This window comes from Polypterus senegalus, chromosome 3 (assembly GCF_016835505.1).
Source record: "Polypterus senegalus isolate Bchr_013 chromosome 3, ASM1683550v1, whole genome shotgun sequence".
Taxonomy (NCBI): Eukaryota; Metazoa; Chordata; class Cladistia; order Polypteriformes; family Polypteridae; genus Polypterus; species Polypterus senegalus.
Window position 1 is genome coordinate 13,205,225 of NC_053156.1, and position 12,705 is coordinate 13,217,929.

Below are 12,705 nucleotides of genomic sequence, written 5' to 3' on the forward strand. Positions count from 1 at the left end.
GTTTCTACCGCAGTATTCTTTCCTTTTCAGTGGCTCTCTCTACAGGTCAACAGGTTTTATATATATATATAATATAATTTTGTCACAGATGTCTGGGGTTCTTACTCGGCCGGGAAGCCTGAAAGGACCAGAAGGAGACATTAATAGCTTCCGGGTCATGAGGGGACAACCTCCCTGGACTAGGAGAGGACCACGGGAGAAGAAAGAAAAGCTTCTGACCCGTTGGCACCCGTGGCCACTGCCAGGGGGCGATGTAAGCCTCGTGGGACTTGGAAAACTGTCACTTCCCCCACACCAGGCAAGATGGCGGATGAACTTACCAGGGACGCCCGGAGTGCTTCCAGGGCAAAGGGCAGCACTTCCACCACACCAGGAAGTGCTGCCGGAAGGCCGTCATCAGCCACCTGGAGCACATCCGGGCCCTAACCCTCTTGCACTCGAGGAGCCAGAGTCGGGAGAGGGAGTTGGACAAAACTCCCAGGAGGAGAGTAGAGGCGGCTAAGGACTGAGAAAGGACTGAATTGGGGTATTTATTGCTGTGTGCATCGTGTGCTGTTTTGGGACCTGTGTTTATTTATGAATAATAAATGTGTGAACTTTATAAAGATGTGGATTCCGACTGGTGGTGTCCAGGGGTGTGTGTGTGTGTATATATACACTGCTCAAAAGAATTAAAGGAACACTTTTTAATCAGAGTATAGCATCAAGTCAATGAAACTTCTGGGATGTTAATCTGGTCAGTTAAGTAGCAGAGGGGGTTGTTAATCAGTTTCAGCTGCTGTGGTGTTCATGAAATTAACAACAGATGCACTAGAGGGGCAACAATGAGATGACCCCCAAAACAGGAATGGTTTAACAGGTGGAGGCCACTGACATTTTTCCCTCCTCATCTTTTCTGACTGTTTTTCACTAGTTTTGCATTTGGCTACAGTCAGTGTCACTACTGGTAGCATGAGGCGATACCTGGACCCTACAGAGGTTACACAGGTAGTCCAACTTCTCCAGGATGGCACATCAATACGTGTCATTGCCAGAAGGTTTGCTGTGTCTCCCTGCACAGTCTCAAGGGCATGGAGGAGATTCTAGGAGACAAGCAGTTACTCTAGGAGAGCTGGAGAGGGCCATAGAAGGTCCATAACCCATCAGCAGGACCAGTATCTGCTCCTTTGGGCAAGGAGGAACAGGATGAGCACTGCCAGAGCCCTACAAAATGACCTCCAGCAGGCCACTGGTGTGAATGTCTCTGACCAAACAACCAGAAAGACTTCATGAGGGCGACCCAAGGGCCCCATGTCCTCTAATGGGCCCTGAGCTCACTGCCCAGCAGCATGCAGCTCGATTGGCATTCGCCATAGAATACCAGAATTGGCAGATGCACCACTGGTGCCCTGTGCTTTACAGACGAGAGCAGGTTCACCCTGAGCACGTGACAGAAGTGAAAGGGTCTGGAGAAGCCATGGAGAACATTATGCTGCCTGTAACATCATTCAGCATGAGCAGTTTGGTGGTGGGTTAATGATTGTCTGGGGAGGCATATCCATGGAGGGTCACACAGACCGCTACAGGCTTGACAAAGGCACCTTGGCTGCCATTAGGTATCAGGATGAAATCCTTGGACCCATTGTTAGACCCTATGCTGGTACAGTGGCTCCTGGTGCATGACAGTTCCTGGCCTCATGTGGTGAGAGTATGCAGGCAGTTCCTGGAGGATGAAGGAATTGATACCATTGACTGGCCACCACACTGTCCTGACCTAAATCCAATAGAACACCTCTGGGACATTCTGTTTTGGTCCATCCAATGCCACCAGGTTGCACCTCAGACTGTCCAGGAGCTCAGTGATGCCCTCGTCCAGATCTGGGAGGAGATCCCCCACAACACCATCTGTCATCTCATTAGAAGCAGGCACCGATGTTGTCAGGCATGTATACAAGAACACAGGAGCCATACAAAGTGCTGAGTACAATTTGGAGTTGCTGCAATTCAATTTGGGCAAAATGGACTAGCCTGCCACATAATGTTTTCACTCTGATTTTTGGGGCGTCTTTGAATTCAGGGCTCTGTAGGTTGATCATTTTCATTTCCATCAAAGCGATGTGGCATCCTTTCGTTCCTAACACAGTACCCAGTCTATATCAGTATAGATATCCAGGAGGATTTCTTTTTCCCATTGAGATCTGATGTGTTCTCAAAGTGTTCCTTTAATTTTTTGAGCAGTTTTTATATATATATATATATATATATATATAATATTTTGTCACAGATGTATGGGGACACTGCCCGGCCTGGACAGTCCCCAACTGGGACAATACTTCTCCTCGGCCACAAGAGGGCAGCCGCCCGGGTCTATTTGGGGGCCACGGAGACGGAGCTGGGATGCCCGTGTGAGGATGTGGCCACCGCCAGGGGGCGCCGGACAGTTGGAGAATCCTGGATGGCAGCACTTCCGCCACACCAGGAAGTGCTGCCGGAAATAATTCCAAGAAGACCGGAGTGCTTCCAGGGGCTTTCCTGACACTTCCGCCACACCAGGAAGTGACGTCAAGGGGAGCACCTGGGGCTCATCCGGGTCCTGATAAAAGGGGCCGCCTCCTTCCAGACAATGAGCCAGAGTTGGGAGGAAGGAGACGAAGCTTGTGAGGAGGAGGAGGAGGAGGAAGGAGGTCAAGAGAGAGAGAGAGAAAGGAAGAAGAAGAAAAGAAAGAGGTGCTGAGAGAAGGCATTGTGGTTGCAGTGGGAAAAATAAATAAAGGAGTGTGTTTTGGACATCCTGGTGTCGGTCTGTTGGTGTCTGGGGGTACGGTTGCCACAATATATATATATATATGTGTGTGTGTGTGTGTGTATATATGTATATATTTTACATATGTGTGAAAACCAGAACCAGTGTAGTATACAGAAGCATATTAGGGCCACAGTGAAAAAAAAACTACGGAAACAGTGAAGGAAAAAAAAAATCTAAATGTCGAGATTAAATTCGGCATGTTGACTTTATTCTCGACATTTCCACTTTATTCTCATGGTTTATTTTGTCATTAAAGTAGAACATCGTAAACTAAACTTCCTCTTAAAATCAATGTTTAATTTACTAGATTTTCTCAAACTCCGTCATAACTAATAACAGAAATAACGGAAACTCAGATGATTCATTCCACAACCCAAAACTATTCACATAAATTAATAGATTAATAGATTAGATTAATACAAAATCTAAAGTAAAAGAAAAGTGAAACAAATCAAGCAGCACTTTACCTTTGAAGAGGATCGTGGCTGGTGTGAGGGAGACGAGAGAGAGGAGAGGAGGACGACTTTCACTCAGACTAACGAAATCCCTGCTACCTGTTGGCTCACTGGAATCTTTTTCTTTTTCTGCGACTTTAACTTCTCCAATGACAGCTGCTTTTTTCCTGATGAGTCTCTACACTTGGACACAAAATTAAAAAAAAAAAAAAAATCTTTCCGCACTGTAAGGTTTCTAAACTCTTTTTGGGATTTCCCCCGACGGGATGACACACGGAAGAGCATCCCGAAGCAACGGCAGGCTCCCAGCGCTGTAGCAGTTCGCCATAAAAGCAAATCAGAAACTGCCATCGATGGGTGATGCAAGGAACATTATAAATGCAGGGCACAGTATTACTTGGCCACTAACCTGGACATGAGCCTGCCTGACTGCTGTGTCTGTGTATGGGCGAGCGGCAGATCCCGCTACAATAAATAACCGCGCTGTTCCTGTTTCACGCTGAATAAACGCTGGTGTCGCTAAAGTACTGAGCCTCGTGTTTTGGGGTGCAAGACAGGGACTCACACGTTACACACACACACACACACGTGTGGGTCACCATGCTATAGTAAACAGTATACACTTGTGCGGATGTTGACTATATAGATAGATAGAGAGATAGAAAGGCACTATATAATAGATAGATAGATAGATAGATAGATAGATAGATAGATAGATAGATAGATAGATAGATAGATAGATAGATAGAAAGGCACTATAAAATAGATAGATAGATAGATAGAAAGGCACTATATGATAAGATAGATAGATAGATAGAAAGGCACTATATAATAGATAGATAGATAGATAAATATGAAAGGTGCTATATGATAGATAGATAGAAAGGTACTATAAAATAGATAGATAGATAGATAAATATGAAAGGTGCTATATGATAGATAGATAGAAAGGTACTATAAAATAGATAGATAGATAGATAGATAGATAGATAGATAGATAGATAGAAAGGCACTATATAATAGATAGATAGATAGATAGATAGATAGATAGATAGATAGATAGAAAGGCACTATAAAATAGATAGATAGATAGATAGATAGATAGATAGATAGATAGATAGATGTGAAAGGCACTATATGATTGATAGATAGATAGATAGATACTTTATTAATCCCAAGGGGAAATTCACATAATCCAGCAGCAGTATACTGATACAAAGAAACAATATTAAATTAAATAGTAATAAAAATGAAAAAAATTAAAATAAAATTAATGTTAGCATTTACTCCCCGGGGTGGAATTGAAGAGTCGCATAGTGTGGGGTCTCCTCAGTCTGTCACTGAAGCTACTCCTCTGTCTGGAGATGATCCTGTTAAGTGGATGCAGTGGATTCTTCATGATTGACAGGAGTTTGCTCAGTGCCCGTCGCTCTGCCACAGATGTCAAACTGTCCAACTTTACTCCTACAATAGAGCCTGCCTTCTTAACAAGTTTGTCCAGGCGTGAGGCGTCTTTCATCTTTATGCTGCCATATATATGAGTGAGGCACGCCGACTGAGAACGAGCATGGGAGACGATTACCCACAATCCCGTAGCGAGAGAGAGAGAGAAGAACCATTGGCTCAGTTATGATCAGCCGACAAAGTACCACTCGTACTGCAAGACCTCGCTCGTTTATCAAGTTACAATTTATTACAAATTAACAAGTTACTCGCAATCCAAGGTTTTACTGTATATGAATGGGTATCACGCTGGTTTAACTGGAAGTGTTGGGTTCGTGATCTGGTGAACGCAGAATTCAATGGATGTTCTTGTGAGCGGGCTATCTTCGTCGCATACATGCTGTCTGTCTGTCTGTCTGACGTACCAAACCCTCCGTTCCTATCCTTCCTTTTTGTTTCTCCACCCGACCAATCACCACGCGGTAAACGTCTTTGTGAAATTAAAACTAGTTATAAACGAGTTGTACTTCTTTGCCTTGTTTTTAATGATTTTGCCAATCTGCTGAACGATCTTTCTGCTGAAGAAACAGTCACTGGGACTGTGCAAAACAATTTAATAGCGAGACAGATATTGGCAAATTTACCTTGAAGTTTTTTTTGTCGTAAATTGCGTTCAAAGTTCTTTTTTCAACCCCAAAAACTGTCTTGTAAATACTTTTGAAGTGAAAGATTTCATCCAGTAAGTCCTCTGACAGATCTCCTGCATATGCATTGTTAACAAAAGGCGCTATATAGGCGCCTGACCTGGCACTGATGGACACGGAGGCACGTATAACAATACACAAACTTTTATCCGTCTTCCGCAATACACAGTCTCAAGGCACCATTCCACCACACAGCAACAACCTTCCCTTCAACCAGCACTCCTCCTCAAGCGTAGTCCTCCTCCTCCTCCCGACTCCGGCTCCCTGAGTGGTGGTGGCTGGCCCTTTTTATAACCCGCCCGGAAGTCTTCCAGGTGCTTGACCACCTGGTCCTAACTGCACCTCCGAGTGGGGCTGAAGAATCAACCAGCCAGGCTGCTGAATCCATGCAGCTCCCCCAAGCAGCCATCCGAGCCCCCAACCAGGCTGTGGAGGACTCCATCTCCCATGGAGCCCTGCGGGTGGTTGGGTCAGGGAGGCTGCCACCAATCGTCCCGGGGGAGGTACTGGACTGCCCATGGTGGCTCCCCCGGAACATAAGCAGCAGGGGTGTCCCCGCCGGGCCTTCACAAGGATTGAGCTGCTAAGTAAGAGGAGAAGAGGAAGGCCTAAGAGAAGGTTTATGAATGTGATGGGAGAGAGGACATGCAGGTGATGGGGGTGACAGAGCAAGATGACAAGGACAGGGAGATATGGAAGAAGGTGACCCGCTGTGGCAACACCTAACAGGAGCAGCCAAAAGAAGAAGAATTAGACCGCGGCTTATCAGTGCGTCTATACGATATTCTTGTCTAGTTGATGCTTATAAATAATTACATACGAAAAATTATTGCTGTTTCTTTATATATGAATAAATCTATGCAAAATGTATCTTAATTTTTCTCTATACATCATTTGGCGCAGTGGGTGGCGCTGCTGCCTCGCAGTTTGGAGTCCTGGGTTCGCTTCCCGGGTCCTCCCTGCGTGGAGTTTCCATGTTCTCCCCGTGTCTGCGTGGGTTTCCTCCCACAGTCCACAGACATGCAGGTTAGGTTAAAGTGTGTGTGTGCCCTGCGGTGGGCTGGTGTCCTGCCCGGGTTTCTCCTGCCTTGCGCCCTGTGTTGGCTGGTATTGGACCCCTGTGACCCTGTAGTTAGGATCTAGCAGGTTGGAGGATGGATGGATGGATATTCAGATATATTTGAGGCTGGCAAATTGATGCCCGCCCCGAGTGGCACAAACTCTAGTTATGCCACTGGTTAAACTTCTTCATATATCAGTCAGATCAGATCTATCAAAAGATGAATGAAGGCAAGCGTAAATCATTAATTAGACCAACTGTGGGGTGGGCACGAAAATGTGAAAAAAAAGAAAACAAGAATCAAAAATATGAAAAAATACATCTATTGAAACCAAAACAAATGAACTAAAACTACATTCTGATACTAGTTAAATAAATATAGAGTGATATAAATGTCGATAGAAGTTAAGTAGGTATAATAAAATATGCATCTATGATATATCATTAATGAATACAGGAGTAAGTAGGGTGAAATGCCACCTTTTATTGGCTAACTAAGTAGATTACAAATGCAAGCTTTCGATGTAGCTAAGCCACCTTCATCAGACGGGGTGTAACAAAGAAACTGCAAAATCCTATTGAGACAGCAAAGTGATTCTTTTTTTCTTTCATCTTAACAACCTTTGTGTTCAAATGTTAGCAAAATGAATACATCCGAGAAGAATTAACCCTGAAAGAAGAAAACAATGAGCTAATAAAATGTAGAGATAAGATAACCATCACTAGAGAAAGTCCTATAAGGTTTTTTTTGAAGTGCATTGTCTGTAAGATCGGCCTCTGATGTGGTCAGCTGGTCAGTCAGTCTCTTAGTCCACATATCTGCTCATATATCATTAATTAAAAAAGAACACATTGGTATTAGTGGGCTCCTTTCAAAAAAAAAACCTCAGGGGGGCGCGATTAAAACTGTTATGAAAACTCGGGTCGCAAATACTTAAAGGTTGAGAAACGCTGAATTAGACGACGTAACAGAAGCGTAAACTTTTTCAGCGCCCCACCGTTTCAGCTAATTGACGAAGTTTAGGCTCCCCTCCAGAACACAGAAATGTTTCGAAGTGGACCGCCCCTTACCCCAACTGTTGACGCCCCTTGCCACAAATCTTGACGCTGATTGGCCATTTGATTAACATGCAGTTTTGGAACGTAGTGATGGGAAGTTCGGATCATTTTACCGACTCGGACCTTTGAGTGTCGTTCAGCAAAATGAACGAATTTTTTTTCGAGTCATTTCGTTCAGTTTAGCAAAATATAATTAAAATGTTACCTGTTACCTTTCTAACACACCTACTGCTTACACAAATGTTGATCAAAAGAATGAATCTATAATTTATTTGTAACAGGATTATTTATTGATAAAATAACACACCACAGATCCTCAAGAAACAGTAACAAAATCATAGTGACAGAAATTAACAGACCTTTTTGTATCTATAAGAAAATATTGTTGCTAGGTTTATGATAATTTCTAAATGTGATCCAACATACAACAAATGGAATTTTACGTTAGTATTTGACTGAGGTACTGAGCCGGTAAGTGGTCACGTGACAAAAGAACGCACGACTCGAAAGACTCGAGGAATGAACTAATCGATTCTCTTTCCGAGTCAGACTGCATAGGTTAAGCTTATGAGGCTGTCACGTGATGCACGAACGACTCGAACCCGAAGACTCGACAGATGAACTAATCAATTCTGTTTCCAGCTCAGACTGAGTTGGTTAAGCTTATTCCAATACAGAATCTATAGGAAGTTGCGCAAATGCGCATGCGCGACTAAACGAATCACTCCCACGATACGACTCGTTCTTCCCATCCATCCATCCATCCATTTTCTAACCCGCTGAATCCGAATACAGGGTCACGGGGGTCTGCTGGAGCCAATCCCAGCCAACACAGGGCACAAGGCAGGAACCAATCCTGGGCAGGGTGCCAACCCACCACAGGACTCGTTCTTCCCGAGTCACATTAAAGATTCGTTCAAAGGGAAGGAATCGTTTAAGAACGACCCATCACTAGTGTGGATTTGAACGGAGATACGATACACTCAGAGAGGCCGCAATACGTTTGCTTTGTTTTTAGTCACATCCATGAAATGTCATACCCAGCGTTTGCAATGTCACACACTACACTTTTGTATTGCATTTTAAGCCAACACGAAAATCGCGGGCCATAATGGAAACCAATAGATGACTTGGTTGAGATGCTTTCAATCATGAAAATGATAAAGCCTTAACAAAATTCAATTAAACGCCCCACGAGCACATGCATTGCATTGCCATGTGATTAACATGCCGGATGACTTTTCAGTTTTACTTGTAATTTTGCCACCAATAATTTTCCACGTTTAAGGACGCCGACATTCCCGGTTTGCGCTTGCGTTTTGTTTGTAATTCACTCCACCATCCATCCATCCATCCATTATCCAACCCGCTATATCCTAACTACAGGGTCACAGGGGTCTGCTGGAGCCAATCCCAGCCAACACAGGGCGCAAGGCAGGAGACAAACCCCGGGCAGGGTGCCAGCCCACCGCAGGGCACACACACGCACACACCAGGGACAATTTAGGATCGCCAGTGCAACAAACAAAGCAGATCGAAATATAAAATCCAAACAAATCCATCTGACGTTGTACAGCTGGGCTCTGGATCGATTCTAGGGGCTTTTCTTTGGAAAAGGTCGCCTTATAGCGGGGACAATAATCTTTAATTTATTGCGAAGTCCATTTTGTATTTCTTGTCACCAGATCTGAATTATTTTCTTTGCTCTTTCGTCCTGTTAATACGTGTTGCATTCGAAAGTAAAATGTAGACCCGGCGGAGGTGGCGTCTTGTCTTTATTAATCATAATCAGCAGTGGTGGACACGCGCTTTTGGCTATTGATTAATTATTATAATACCCTATTCGTGTGGTTTTATTCAAATGTCCCACATGGAAATTAAGCTGGGCAGTAATTGGTGTCCGAGAATAAAAACGTAACAATCCGTTTGGCGCCCCTTCACCCCTTCTGAACCACTGCCCACCACGTCATTGAAAATTACTTTATTTCATTAGAAAGGCGGTTTCTTTCTTTCTTCTGTGCTACCGTTAGCTTTTCCCTGCCTATCACGACTCCTCGCATCTCCTTTTCCTCCTCGGCCGCCTTTCTCAAGTCCCTGCAAAGTCTTCGCATTTCTCTCCTCGTCTTAAAATGAAGAGCAGCGGCCACACGGGGGCGCCTGCATGTCGGATTTGGAAAGCTGCTGACTAATGTTGAATTGACGTTCGGCTCTTTGCTGACATCTAGCGGGACGCGAAGGTCATGCAACCGGGATACACTAGAATGAGAGTCGGGGGAGGGGGCTGAGCTGGGAATATGGAGAGTAAAGAGCTAAAGGGGGGAGGGGGGTGGGACTGGGAATCACCGATCAGCCAAATGTGGAAAAAAAAGAAAAAAAAAGAAAGAATCAAAGGAAACGGAGTGAGCGACGAGTTTAAAATGAGCTGCAGGGTCCCTTATAAGCCCCAAAGAGACGACGAGTAACAGAAATGAACGGCATACATATGGTGATTTAGGACAGGCTGGAGGTCAATTTTCCTGTATATCCAGTCTACAGAAAAGTGCATTCATGTGAAGGAGTGGATTGATATCACTGAAGAGAAGAAACAATAAAAGCCACCCTATCTCATATAGCGCCTTTCAGTGTGTAACAATATCTAAAGGTGCTTAGCATGACAAGTACGATAGCCGCCAGGTGTCTTTAGCGTGAGCCATGCCAGGGTGGTCATTTATATAGTGCCTTTCCAAAATGAAGACCATCTTAAGGTTCTCTCTCTCTCTCTCTCTCTCTGTCATTTCCAGCTCCTGTGATTGAACATCTCTTCACTAATCCCCTCTATGTTTGAACCCATCCGCGTCCCCCTTATTAATCCCCTCTTTATGTTTGAACCCATCCGCATCCCCCTTACTAATCCCCTCTTTGTTTGAACCCGTCAGCGTCCCCCTTATTAATCCCTAATCCCCTCTTTATGTTTGAACCCGTCGGTGCCCCCCTTACTAATCCCCTCTGTTTGAACCCGTCGGCACCCCCCCTTCCTAATCCCTAATCCCCTCTTTTTGTTTGAACCCGTCGGTGCCCCCCTTACTAATCCCCTCTTTGTTTGAACCCGTCAGCGTCCCCTTACTAGCCCCCCTTACTAATCCCCTCTTTTTGTTTGAACCCGTCGGCGCCCCCCTTACTAGCCCCCCCTTATTAATCCCCTCTTTATGTTTACTTATTCTCTTCATAACTCATCAGGGTCCACCTTGCTAATTCCCTTCCCCACTTGGCTGCTGCCCCCTTAGTGATTCCCATCATTTCTGCCCCCTTTTTATAAAAGATTGCGCTCCCCGAGTGGCCTCCATCCACCAGCCCAGCGCTCACATTTTATAGAGTGTCCTCCTCAGGTCATTGGCTCAGACTGCTGCTCTGGTTTATGAAATTCTAAAATATTACACACAGGCCAGAAATACTAAACTCCTCCTAAGAGCTCAGGAGAGTCCCGGCTGCAGGTATCCCAATCAAACTTAGGGTGGGTGGGCTACAGGGACCACTGGAGGTCGCGGTGTTGGTCATCCATTTCTCTGTCCATCTGGCCGTTCAGTTTAAAGGACCCCCCACTCACCACTTTGTCCTTTTATTCTTTAGAGCTCTCTGGCCAGCGTGCAGAAAGAGAAATGGAAACATAAAATGACAAGTGTAGATTGATGAATGGCTGAGCTGCGTTCTGCCCAAAGTGAGCTGGTCTAATGAGCATGAAATTTTAATGAAAACTAAGTGCTGGAGGAGGAAATGTGTCACATCTCTACTGTACCTGGGTGGTCCGACTTGCCTTTCCCTTCTTCTGTGTGTGTGGGGGGCGGCACATGTCGGGACACTTTGTGCCACACTTCACCTCCAATGTGCTTCTCAAACTCCACGTCCCCCTGAGTCACTTTGAGGGTCTCAACTGTTCCCTCAGATGGATTTCAGTGACAGATCACAGGTGCCCGTCCTGAAGTTCAGGCACAGCGGGTTGGCTCCGTCCTCGCAGAGGAAGTGCGGTGACGCCGGGCTGCACGGATCGCATGTCTTCAGGACTCTCGGCCCCTTATTTATTTTTTAAGCTTGATTTATTAAGCATTAATGCTCATCTAAAAGGGGGAAAATGGGCCTTAAGCTTTAGAAGCGGGAATCAATAAGACACGCGTGTCAATTATTCATCAGCTGGAATTAGTGGAGAAGAGCCAGTCATGGCCATGATGGCCGGCCGGGCTGCAGGAGGCATGTCGGTGAGCACAGCAAGTCCCAGAATGCTCCACTCTGCCCTTATGTTTCTAAGCTAAGCCGGTCTCTTTACAGTAATCGTCAGCCGGGCTTGTGCCCATCTTGAACCCCTGGTGGGGTCCGGCATCCCCTCAGATATACAACTGGGTTGAGTGGGTCATAAAACGAATGAAGGAGCAATATCATTAATGAAAGCAATAACGTAATAATTCATTATAAATTAATGGGGGCGGCTCAAGGTATTCATAAGAACAAGAATCACACGAATTTGCCTATAGAGTGAATACAATGACTGCAATTATCATTGGCGGGTTAGTGGGGGTTAGTGGGGCAGGACCACCGCAAATGTGAAAATCTGTGAATACGTTTTGATCCCCCCGCCTCACTTCCTAATACTGTCCTGTTGACCACAAGCTTACAAAAGCATACAATCAATTATTGAACACATTCTAGACAATACAGGACAGTCACACACACACACACACACACACACACTCATAGCACTCAGAGTGACGCGCTCCGTCATCAGTGCACCGTGTACAGCGCCACGCCACGCCACGCCACGCCACGCCACAGAGGTGTCTAGCTGCACCAACAGCTCTTCTTGAGATACCTGACTGTCACATTTTTAAAGGAATACCCTACCGGCCTGGCAATGCCACTTTTATAAATGTTCCTTAACCCCCTGTAGTGTGTAGTGCTGGGTGAGAAAAAAAATCGCAAATATTCAAAGTCAACGGCGCCTGGCACTGACTAATTCCGGACAACACCAAACGATGTGAAAAAATTAAAAAAGATTCTCACGTACTGTAACTCAGTCCACATGTCTGGTGTCCGCTCATATGGTCAAAATGTGGGCATTTTTTTGGCTAAAATATTAATAACGGTGTCACAAAAACGAGACATGAACATAATCTGGTACCCTGGCTGCAAAAGTCGTTTTAATATCAAATAATCAGCACTGAAGTGCCTGCA